Consider the following 13,123-nt stretch of genomic DNA (forward strand, 5'->3'; position numbering starts at 1 on the left):
GCTTTGTCCCTGTCTCACGCTTTCATCAGGTTCTATTTCATAAATTAAACCTCTGCTAGAGTAAATGCTTTCTACAGCCAAGTGCTGTGTCTCTTTCTTCTTTTTGTAAGCACTGAAGATTTTGAAAGTGAATTTCCAGAATTATGTTTTTCTTTCTTTTGAGCCTGGGCAAATTTAACTTATATTTTCTGCACCCATCCGCCCACCCACCAGTCTCTTCATAAATGGAAAAAGAAATCATCAAAGTCCTCTCATAAGGATGTAACACAGAAATGTAATTCCATCCACAGAGCTGCAGAGAAGAAAGCCTTGTATTTAAATGACCACTTGGGCAGACATTACATGTTCCTACTGTTTAATCCTCACAGCTAATGACACCCTCTGTGTGATTTATTCTCCAGAGTTGATTTAACCATTTTACTTTCCTTGCCTTTCAGCTTTAAATTTCATGTGCTTGGTGAGTTATTGAGCTGTTTTCCAGCCGCGGTGGCTGCAGTTCATTCGGGGCGCTATCCATTATGCAACCTCACTGCACGTAGCAGAAGCACTGAGGAGACATTTGTTTTCCTGGACACTTGTTTTTAACCTAATGGCTGTTCGAAACCTTCTGCACTTTCTTTCTGGCCCCAAACCGACCGTTATCCCACTTGTTCTTAACAGATGACCTTTTTCTTTATCGAAGAGATCGATGCCATCTTGAAATCTCCCAGTTTCTAAATGTCTCGAGCTTCCTCCATTCCCATTGATCCAGGGAACAAAGTATTTGTCTAAAGGACTGGTTCTTAACCCTGGATGCTCACGAAAACATCCCAAAGCCTGGGTCACCCCCGCGGAGGATCTGATTACGTCGATTAACGAGGCTTGGACACTGGTATTTCATGTAGCCTCTCTGGGCGAGCCCATGTGCATCCAGGGTTGGGAACACCAGTCTGCGGGGAGCCCTTCCACTCTTCCTCATGGAGGACCTTGCTCCTCTGAAATCCGAGCTCCCCCATCCTTCTTCAGGCAAAACCCCTCTCCCTCATCTGGCTTCTCCTGAGCCACTGTTCCCTCTCTGTTCCCTTTTTTGCCAAAGCAAAAGAGAAGTGTACACTTAGTGCCGCTTGTCTGTGCCGTGACGCCTGCTGCAGACCCCATGCTGCCCCAGTGGAAATACACTGTCAAAATTCCCAAACTCCCTCTTACTCACCATGGATGGAGTGATTTTGTTTCAGTCCTCATTTATCTTGTCTGAAGCACTTCACAGTGTTAGAATACTCTTTTCCTTTGAGTTCTGGGTTTTGCATCCTCTCCTGCCTCATGGAATTTGTTTTCCATCACTTTTAACTTATAGGCTGGGTCCAAACAAGTGCTAATACCTGGCATCAACAGCTGTGGTGATAACTCTTAGAAAGAAGATCGCATTGGCCCGAACCAGCCACTTAGATTTCACCCTAAGGTGGATGAAAAAGTGGTCCAGGCTATAAGAAGCAAACAAAAATGGTGAGAAGTGGGCATTTCCAGTAAGACAATCTCCTTGTCCCGTAAAATTGCCATTTTGTCTGGAGAAAGTCATCTCCTCTATATTTCGGTTGCAAATGATAGAAACCCAGATTAAATTAACTCAAGCAACGTAGTAACAGATTTGTTGGTTTATGGAATACATAAGACGAGGCGCATCCAGGTGTTCAGATGATGTCATCAGGACTGTCCCTCTCTCCGCCTAACAGCTGTCTGTGCTCCCTCACACCAGCTTGTGAGAAGGATGGCTGCCAGCGGGTCGAGTCTTATTTTTCGAGCTCAACTACCCCAGGGAACTCAGAGCACCTTTCTCAGTAAGACCTACAAAAGTCCCAGACCAGAGCTGATGGTCGTGGTTTGGGGTACATGCTCATTGCTAACCCCAGCACTACAGCTCTAGTTGGTCAGTCTTGGGCTGTGGGTTGACATCTTCCCACTTGAATGACATGAGATGAGGATGGAGAAGGATGATTTCCAAAGAAAGATCGGGGACCCGGTAACTGAAGACGAAATGGACAGGACAGGCAGAAACAGCAGACGGCCCGTGTACTACCAGACCCATTCTCCTGTAGCAGACACTGACTCCCCCACCGCCCCCTCTCGCCCGGCCAAAATCGTCTTGATGGAGCCACACCCGTTCTCCCTTCCCCCAGTGCAAGAAGATATAAGGACTTGTTATCATATCATACATTGCTGGACTTTTCTCAGAGGACGTGGCTCTGAATGTTGACATTAATACAGAGCAAAAGAGAAGCCAAGTGGTGTAGGCTGCTTTAAAAAGGACTCCCATGATTCCCTCCTCTTGGAGGTCATGCCTTTACATAGTCTCTCCCCTTGAACGTGGATCTGACTTCTGACTTGCTCCTAATCAATAGAAGAGAGTAAAAGTGGTGGGATATATGGGATTATGTATTATGTTCAGAAGACGGAAGCGCTTGTCTGTCTCTCTCTCCCTCCCTCTCTCTTCCTGTTGCTGCTTTGAAGAAGCAAGTGGCCATATTGGGGAACCCCATGAAATATACATAAACATATATTGATGGCTTTGCGCTGAAGTTTTCTTTATAGTAGCACGATATTGAAAGCAATCCACACGTCGAGCGATAGACTGGCTGAATAAATTATATATATATAATATATATATTATATATATAATTGTGTATATATAATGGTTATTTTACATCTATAAAGAGGAACAAGCAGGCTCTTTATGTACTGATGAGGAACAATTTCTGGAATGTGTTGCTAAGTGAAAAGAAGTAAGTACAAGAACGTATATGGTACGGTATTATTTTTAAAAGGGGAGAAAACATACATCTCTCAGACCCTCTATGCATGATGGTTCTCTAAAAGGAAAAAACAAGAACTGTGTGTGTTTGAGGGGGAGGGGGAGAAAACTGGGACATGTGTTGAGGAGTGGGAGGGAGATAACCATTTTTTAAAATAGTTTTTGGTGTTTGAATCATGTAAATGTATTAACTCTTTATAAAATTAAATGAAAGCATCTAAGCCAAATGGTGTCCAAGTTATAAAGAAAACGTGGAAATGTAATTTATCCTTGCTTTCGAATTTGCATTTTGGGCAAGTTTCATTTCAAACCATGTATTTTCAGACACATGAGAGTCTATGTTTCTGGAATTATTTTAACTTCCACTTGGGAATTGTAGCCACTCACAGACTTATTTGTATCCCCCGTAGCACGTGCCCAGAATTTCCCGGAGGGAGGAAACGGTATCAGTAGCTCCATCAGGAACGTGGCCCATTCAGCTGGAGACACTACAGGAATCACAGTCACTCCTGAATTACACTGTGTGCAGCTCAGAGATGCTCCTGTTAGGATCCTAGTTAACATTCATTCTTCTCCTAAGTGCAGGCTTTTGCACTTACTCACTCTGAGGCTTTTCTGCCGTTTTCCTTCCTCCCCACGCTGCCTGGGAGGCCTTGCTACAGTTTGTTCCTGTCAGTTTGGCATCTCTCTGCTTAGACGAGCTGGCCATAAATGGTGGAAGCGGAGAAATTGCTGTATTCTCCCTCCCCCACCCCTCACTTTCCTAAAACTGGTGTTTATTTTTAGTCTTTATTCATTTGCTCGCGGTGTAGGGAGTAAACTCAAATCCAGACGGGGCAGGAAGTCATGTGGCGGAAAGTAATGCCATGGGAGGTGGGCCTGGGGGCCTGGCCTTCCCAGTTTTCAAGAGCAGCCCAAATTCGATTTTTTCAAATAAAATTTTTGAATTTTTAGGATTCTGTGTGGGCTAAACTAAAATATCTGCAGGCTATATTTCCAACCTCTCATTTTAGCCATTTTTCCATCCTTGACAAAACTTGCAAATCCTACAGTAATTTTAACGTTTCCACAGCCCTCGAGGTGAAGTCCTAAAAGACATTTTTCAAGGTTAAATATATTACATACTCTTTTTTGCCATTGTCTTCAAGATAACTTTTTAAATTCTAAACATTCCATTTATAGATACAGCATTGCCTTTGCTTTCATGGGTATGTTGGCTTGGCTCAAGCATTTAAGCATTTTTGAAAGGGTGTGACCTCACGCAAAATGCTCTCGGTCGCAAACCTAGCAGAGACTTAGGGACTTCCGATATAAAAGCACTTGTAAAACAGGAATATGCGGAGGCAGGGGCTGCACAGATACTATAGTGCTCACACTGACGAATGTGAATAAAATGTATGAATCAGATTCTCGGTGGCTGCATCTGAGTGATAGCTACCTTTTCTATGATAATCTCAGCTAAAAAATTTACAGACTCTTATTAAATCATTGTCCTTATCTAATGCCTTTTGACTTGTGGATAAAATCATACAACAGAAGCAGAAAGTGAGGCCCTGAGGAGGATAAGAAGTTTGTCAAATGATAAAGTATAGTGCTTGGGCCGAGCTCGAACCCAAGCTCGAGTCTCCTGGCTCCTATGACTTATTACATGTCTGAAAATACGTGATTATACCTTTATATGTCATAAGCATGTGTCATTCATAGTTTTTGGAAAGCTATTAGTTGGGATGTGAAAGTTACTCCATTATAATGTTTCTTGATTATTCCACTTAAATTTTGGGATATAAATTCAAGATGTTGGCGTTTCCTTAGTCTAAGAACGCAACCCATAGGAAGGAATGCCAGTTCCGGCAATTCTCCAGTTCTCTCTGCTACGTAAATCATTTCACAGAAATCAGATACTTCTGTAAGAATGACAGCAGGGTTCCTACATTTCTAGCCCTCCTTAGGCCCAGAATGGATTTGTGGTAATGCTCTGTGTGGGCACTGCTTCACCATCATGCCCCTGACTCCCCCAGAACTGAGCTGGGCTCTGCGACACGGGAGAGACTTGAATTTAGTTTACAGGCATCGTGTGCTGGCACTCGTTAGCTGAGGACCTTCTTTGTTCCAGAAAATTGCTTCTTTCCTAAGGGAAAGTCAAAGGGAATGAGATGTAGAAGTATAACAATCTTTTGTTAAAGTTAATGAATCTCTTACTCCTGTTTGAGATAATAGCGAGCAAAGCCTTGGCAGGTACGGCGCAGGTGATGCGGTGGAGGCCATGGGGAGCAGAAAGCTGGGGTGTGATTTTCTCTGCTGGGTGTAGGCCACTGTGGTTTTCTTGGGTCTCAGTCTCCCAACTCTCAAGCTCCCTCTCCCACCTGCCGAGTGACTTCAGCTTTCTGACCTCCATAACTGGAAGAAATGTATAAGCCTGTGTTGTTTTAAGCCACCAGCTTCGCGGTCATTTGTTACAGCAGCCAAAGGAAACTAATACATAGGTCCTCCTCGTTTTCAGGAAATGAAAATTCTGCAAAGGACAGCTTTGTCAATTCCTAACAAATAACTCTGAAGAGTTAACGCTCGTTAAGCTTTAAAATCTCACTGAAAATGGATGATTGAGTTTTTAGAAAGAAGACAAATTGTCCCATTGACCAAGGAGTAGGAAATCGAAGGCACTAGCCACACTTTGTATGTTATCCCCACAGGTGTCCCCAAGCGGGCAAGGGCCACTGCGGAAAATTCAGCAATTTAAGGTGAGGCCCTGCGTCGCTTTATTATTGTGGTCCTCACTTCAACCAGGCCCTCCGTGTGGCCCCTACTGTGTTTCCCTGATCAGTCCTTGCCCGGTTTCCACAGGGACCGTTTCAGGGCTTCTCTGCAGGCCTCAAAGTCCTTGTCCCCTGACTCCTAGCAGGTGAGCTTGCCTCTACTGTCACAGAGAACACAGAAGCCACAGGTGTCCTCAATCTCCTGTCCCCCAAACCACAGACTCATTTCCTTCCCTACTCACCCTCTTTTTCCCCTCTTATGATGGAGGACATATCCCGTCTCCTGTTCCAGGTTAACCCTCAGCCCGCTCTGGATCCCGTCTGGCCCTGTCTCTCAGGGCCTTTATCAATTGGTTGTCTCATTTTTCTCTTATAAATCCAACCTTTCCTTTATACTGGCTCCTTCCTGTTAACGTGTAAACAAGTTCACTTACCTTTAAGAAAATAAAACCTCTCCTTCCGTTAGCTATTTCTTTCCATGTTTCACCGGAAATTTCTTGAAAAATTTTAATCTGTTTCTACAAACAAGAGTCCTGCCCACTACTCGTTGCTGACACTGCTCTTGCCGAAGTCACCGGTGACCTTCCTGGTGTTAAATTAACTACCGATCCTCACTCCTAAGTCCGCTGGGCTGCAGTGTGAGCCCATACTGTTGTCCACGCCCGCTTCACTCACACCCTGGCTCCCTGTTTGTTCAGCCTCTTTTGTAAGCTCCTCTGCATTGAGCCATCCCTTAACCATTTTTATCATTGCCTTTGGCCCTTTTCTTTGTTTATTCTGTAGTAATTTCACACTTGACTTCCTGCTCTTTCACTGATAAAGTTACCATCTGTTTGCAGCCTCATGGTTTTATTTCCAGCCAAGGCATTCTCAACCTCAGGAGTCACATACTCCCCTTCCTACTAGAACTTCCTTCACGGCTCTCAACATCCCACAGGCCCCAAGCGGAAGTCATTCACTGCTCGTCCTCCCCTGTTCCTTCTCAGTGAATGGTGCCAAGCCAGCCTTGGTGCCTTCATTCTCTCTGTCCCTTGGGAAGGCATCAAGCTACACATTGCTGCATCCCGTCAGGTTTACCTCCTAACTGTGTCTCGGATACGGCCATGCCACCTCATCCCCATTGCCCGAGAGGCCCTCCTTCAGGTCACTAGGACCTCCTACCTGGATCATCCCCGTTACCTCCTCGGGGCGCTTCCTTTCCTCTCACACGAGTGAGACTGACCTTCACCACGGGTCTGCTCACCCCGCTCTCCTTCCTGGCGTCTCACACATAGATCAAGTCCACACTCTTTACTTTACTCACGAGACCGCAGATAATTCACCTTCACCCCTCCCCACACTCCTGCCACCCTCCAGACCCAGCCTCGTTGCTTTTCTCTCGATTTCTAGGCCGAGTCCTCGCTCCTTTCTCACCAGACCTTTGTGCTGCTGCTCGTTCCCTGCTCCTCTCCCTAATTGTTAAATACTTCTCTTCCTCATGGTTAAAGCAATGTGGGGTAGTGATCAGCTTTTCTGGGAAGTGTTTTTGCAACTTCTCTCCCACCCTCAGCCCGAAGCGTGGGTCAGGTGCCTTACCCGTGAGCTGCTCGCTCAGCGTCAGGCTTATCCTGGGTCGTTCCTGGCTGTTTGCTTCTCCATAGCCCTCACTGGGCCGTCAGCTCTGAGAAACTAAGGAATGTGTCTACCTTGTGCATGTGTTAATTCTCAGTGCCCAGCAGATCGTGTGGTACATACCAGTCACTCAAGTATTTTCTGAATTAATTGATGTATTATGAAATTAGGAATGACTTAACATAACTATACCTATGGCAAAGACCAATTTAAAAGGTCATGCCCAATCATTGTTGGGAAAAACTACAGCCAGATACACTAAGATTTTTAAAAATACCCAATGAGAATGAAATCAGAAGAACTGTATCATCCAAGACAGTTTCTGTTGCCCGTAACAGAAAACATAACAACCTAAATTCACTGGGTTTAAGAAAAGAAGAGTGGAAATTTATCTGTTCAATAACCGCACGCTTTCAGGATGGCTGACGTCGAGGCTGGAACGAGGTCGTAGGGACCCGATGGCTCTGCATCCCTGAGTAACGCTTCCTGCTGCACAGACTGCGTTTTAAGGCTGTACGTGCCACGCCCAGCAACAAGAGACTCACATTGTCCCTCGTTCAACCGGCTGGAAGAAACAGATGACTCCCAGTCTGCATAAGCCTAGGTGGGCATATAGATGAACATATAAATGAGATGGATAGAGGGATGGATAGGTAGGTAGGTAGGTAAGTAGATAGATAGATAGATAGATAGATAGATAGATAATCCCTGCCTGGGTCACATGCCATCTGTGCCCTGATTGTCATGGTTAGGGAGATGCGGTGCTCTGTGTGGGCATATGGACAAATAAAGTAGACGTGGAAAACTGGGGCACCATTGTCAGAAGAGGAATGAATGGAGTCTGGCTGCTGCAGTCATCAACGTGTTGTCTTTCAGCCCCGAGTCTACCATTCTTGTCCCTTCTTTGTGTTACTGGGCTGAACCCTGTGCACATTTTTCACCATGCACCTGGGTTTGTCTATGGAGGGTGCTGCAGGCGCATGGCAGGAGGAAGGCGCCCCCACCCTTCTTGCTCTTTGGCACAGCTGTTCATTTTATTTGCAGTGTCACAGTGGCACTCATCCACGAGCACGCTGTGCTTTTCAGTTGTGGCCTGTGGTTCCCTCTGACTTTCCAGCTGCGGAACCGGCTCTGGCCCAGCACAACCCAGGGAACTTTGCCACTGTCCACGGACCCACATCCACCCTGTCCAAAGCTGTTTGACGCTGAGTCTTGCAGAGAGAGGTCCCCTTCCATGTTCGCATCTTCCCTAGCCCCCAACCCAACAGCCAGAAACTTTGCTTATTCCCCGGCTTACAGACAAGCAAACTCAGGCACAGACAGTGAGAAAGAGAAAGGCGCTGCCCCATGTTCTCACATGTTCTCGTGCTCTCTCGCCTACTGAACCTAAACAATTTCACAAGACGCCAGTAGCACACCAGGCCACTCTGTAACCAAGATGGGTCAAGACTAAATCAAGACCCCCATCACCATGTCTGAGCCCAGAAAAACAAGAACATTGTCCAGACACCTTAAAATCACCGAACATGTCTCACAGCTAATCTGAGTGCTGGCTGCTGCGTGGCCAATTAGAAGTGCAGCCTCTCCTCATCTGTCCTCCGTGCATCCTGAGCCACGTAACCAGCAAAAGCCTGACAGCACCTACTCCAGAGGACGGCCCCACTCTCTTCAGCCCTTCGCGAATCACCTAACACCAGCCCTAAGCCTCTGAGTCTATTCCAACGCACTCTTACTGAACCGCAGGGCGCACGGCCTCCCCCCCGAGGCCAGTAACTCGGGGGTGTCCCTGGCATTCTGGGCAGGGGGACATTGCCAACAACCTAAACTGCTCGTCTGAGGTCACGTATCTGTAAGTGCTGCCTATGAGCTGCTAAGGTCAGATCGTGACCTGGCTGGTCTTTGAAGTCCTCTTTTACCCCTCCTTAGCAGTTAGTTCCTCCGTTGCTAGTTAATGACTCTTCACGTTAAAATTCCCTGTTCCAACCTTTGATGTGGTTTCCGTCCCTTAACTAAGCCCTGAGTTATATTAAAAATAACTTCTATTGAGGGTTTATAAAAAACACCTTCCTTATAGAGAAGCAAATAGAAGAATTATACCAATTTCTCCTCATGTCAGAAACCACGTCAGCAAGAAGACAGTGAAGTACTTAAGTTGTTGAGAGGAAAAAAAAAAAAAAACCACCAACATAGAATTCTGAATGCCATGAGAAATTCAGAGTTTTTCAGACAAGCAAAAACTGAGGAAGGTTTTTGTCGGTAGACTTGCCTTATAAAAACGTTAACAGAAGTTCTTTAGAAAGATGGAAAGTTATATAGGTCAGAAACTCAGATCTCCAGATAGAAAGGAAGAACATCAGAGAGGGAATAAGTGAAAGTAAAATAAAAACGTTTATTTTTAATTCTTTTTTTTAAGATTTTAAAATTTTATTTATTTTTAGAGAGAGGGGAAGGGAAGGAAAAAAAAAAACATAGAAAGAAACATCAATGTGTGGCTGCCTCCCACCTGCCCCCTACTGGGGACCTGGCCCATAGCCCAGGCATGTGCCCTGACTGGGAATGGAACCAGCAACCCTTTGGTTTGCAGGCCGGCACTCAATCCACTGAGCCACACCAGCCAGGGCATATTTTTTAATTCTCAACAGATCTAACAAATAACAGTTTGTTTAAAATAATAATAGAAATAATGTATTCAGTTAAGTATGCTTACATATGCTTGTGTATATTTATGTATAAATAAAATGAATGGCAGCAATTATACAAGGGTTGGGAGGGAGAGATTAGATCATTTTGTTACTTGGTACTTGTACTGCCCATGAAACAGTACAGTGCTGTTTTGGAAACGGTACAGTGTCCCAAAGGTGGCCCTGGATTAGGTCTAAATATTTGTTGCAAACTCTGGGGCAACCACTAAAAGAGTCAAAAGTAAAAATAGAAAAAAGAAGCATAGCTGATTTACTAAGAAATCAATGAAAATCATAAAATGGTCATTTAAAACCACAAAAGGCAAACAAAGAGTGGAATATAAAATAGAAACAAAGTACAAGAGCAATGAATAGAAAACAATAACAAAAATGGTCGATACTAATCCAACTATATCGATATCACTTTCGCTGTCAATGGTCTAAATACAATAATTAAAAGATAGAGAATGTCGGTGTGTGAAAAGCAAGGCCCAGGCATATGTTGCCTGCAGGAAGCCCACTTTACAGAGATAGACACATATAGATTAAAAGTAAGTGGATGGAGAAATATATGCCATGCTAAAACTAACCATAAAGAAGCTGTAGTCGCTGTCTTATTTTCAGGCAGAGGAGTCTTCAGAGAAAGAAGAGTGTCCAGGACAGAGAGTGGCATCACAAAAGGGTAAAGGAATCGTGACGATCCTCGGATGTATGCACCTGACAACAGAGCATCAGAACATGTGAGGCAAAACTGATAGAACTGCAGGGAGAAATAGATTAATCCACTATCTCGAGACTTCAACACCCCTCTGTCACAAATGGACGGATCCAGCAGACAAAAACTCATAAATACCATCAATCAACTGATTGAAATGGACATCTACAGACTAATTTATCCAACAGCAGAATATACATTCTTCTCATGTTTACATAAAACTTCCTTCAAGATAGACTGTTTTCTGGGCCAAAAGACACATGTTAACAAATTTAAAACAATAGAAATCACACAACGTCAGCTCTCAGACAGCAATAAAATTAAAACTAAAAATCAACCACAGAATGGTAGCTGGAAAATCCCCGTATATATGGAGTCTAAACAACACTCTTCTGAATAATACATGGCCAAAGAAAAAAATTCAAGAGAAATAAAAATATTTTGAACTAAACTCAAATGAAATTAAAACTTTTCAAAATTTATAGAATGCAGCCAAAGCAGTGCTTAGTAGGAATTTATAGTAGTGAATGCACATATTAGAAAAGTAGAAAGATCTAAAATCAATACTCTAACTGTCCATCTAAGGAAACTACAAAGAGAAGAGCAAATTAAATCCAAAGTAAGCAGAGGAAAAGAAATAGTAATTAAGTTACAGCATAAATCAATGAAATCAAAAATAGGGAATCAACTGAAAAAAATCAATGAACCCAAATTCTAGTTATTTGGAAAACTCAATAAAATTGATAAGCCTCCAACCAAGCTAAATAAGAAAAAAGGAGCAAAGACCCAAATGATTATCAGAAATGAAAAAGGAGACATCACTACAGATCCCACACTCTATTTTATTATATATCTTATTGGCTGGAATTTAGGCACATGGCTCTATAGAGCTGCAAGGAAGACTGGAAAATAAAATTTCTAAATGTATGGAAACAAAAGAACGGGTGTTGGGGAGCATTCTCTGTCACGGGAACTCAGTCTGTATAACTATTCACCCCAAGTGCTGTACAAGTTTGGGGACAAAAGAGATCAGTGCAATCAGCTTTCGTGCAGAGGTCTTTCTTAAATATGGTTAAGTGGGATAGGTAGGGTTCAAATAAATGAAAAAATATTGTCTGCTTAAGCTGTGCCACTATTCTCTAGAGTTCTCAAAAATGAATATTTTCATCATATATTTAGGGAACAATATGCAATATTCAGAAATAAACACCCAGGCAGGGAAGTAGCAGTAGTCGAAGGTGAGGTGTGGGAAGCAGGATTTTGATAAGTAGTGCAGAGCTTTCAATGGCAGCCATAAAGACTTGGAGAGACAGCACAGTGGCGAGGGAAGAGGATCCGTTTGCTGTTAAACTAACGTGGGTTCAAATGCCAGTGTTGCTATCTAGTGCAAGTGGACCTATCTCTGCGACCTAGTTCCTTAATTGATCTTCTAACCCCTCTCTTGAAGTCTTATTGTAAATTTTACTTCTTATTATATTTTATTGAAAGTGCTATTACAATTGTCCCAGTTTTTCCCCCACTGCCCCCCTCAACACAGCATCCCCCACTGCCTCAGGCAATACCCCCACTATTGTTCATGGATGGCCATGCACAGAAGTTCTTTGGCCACTCCATTTCCTGTACTATACTTTACATCCCCCTGGCTATTCTGTAACTACCTATCTCTACTTCTTAATCCCCTCACCTCTTCACCCATTCCTGTACCCCCACCCCATCTGGCAACCATCAAAATGCTCTCCGTATTCATGATTCTGTCTCTGTTCTTCTTGGTTGCTTAGTTTGTTTTTTAGACTCATTTTTTGATAGATATGTATTTATTGCCATTTTATTGTTCATAGTTTTGATCTTCTTTTCTTAAATAAGTCCCTCTAACATTTTGTATAATAATGGTTTGGTGATGATGAACTCGTTTAGTTTTTCTTGTCTTAGAAGCTCTTTATCTGCCCTTCAATTCTAAATGATTTCTTTGCTGGTAGAACAGTCTTGGCTGTAGGTCCCCACTTACCATGACTTTGACTATTTCTTGCCCTCCTAGACTGCAAAATTTCTTTTGGGAAATCACCTGACACTCTTATGGGAACTCCCCTGTAGGTAACTAAGTGCTTTTCTCTTGCTTCTTTAGAGATTCTCTCTTTATCTTTAACCTTTGGCATTTTAATTATTATGTGTCTTGGAGCGGTCCTCTTTGCATCCATCTTGTTTGGGAATCTCTGTACTTCCTGGATTTGCATGCCTATTTCCTTCACCAAATTAGAGAAATTTTCTTTAATTATTTTTTCAAATAGATTGCCAATTTCTTGCTCTTTCTCTTTTCCTCCTGGCAGCCCTATGATGTGCATGTTGAAATGTTTGAAGTTGTCCCAGAGGCTGCTTACACTATCCTTGTTTTTTTGGATTCTTTTTTCTTCTTGTTGTTGTGATTGGTTGTTTTTTGCTTCCTTATGTTACAAATCATTGATTTGATTCTTAGCTTCATCCACTCAACTGTTGTTTCCCTATAAATTGTTCTCTATTTCAATTAGTGTATCCTTTGTTTCTGACTGGATCTTACTTATTTTATGCTGTTGAGGTCCTCATT

Source organism: Desmodus rotundus, chromosome 13, assembly GCF_022682495.2.
Source record: "Desmodus rotundus isolate HL8 chromosome 13, HLdesRot8A.1, whole genome shotgun sequence".
NCBI lineage: Eukaryota > Metazoa > Chordata > Mammalia > Chiroptera > Phyllostomidae > Desmodus > Desmodus rotundus.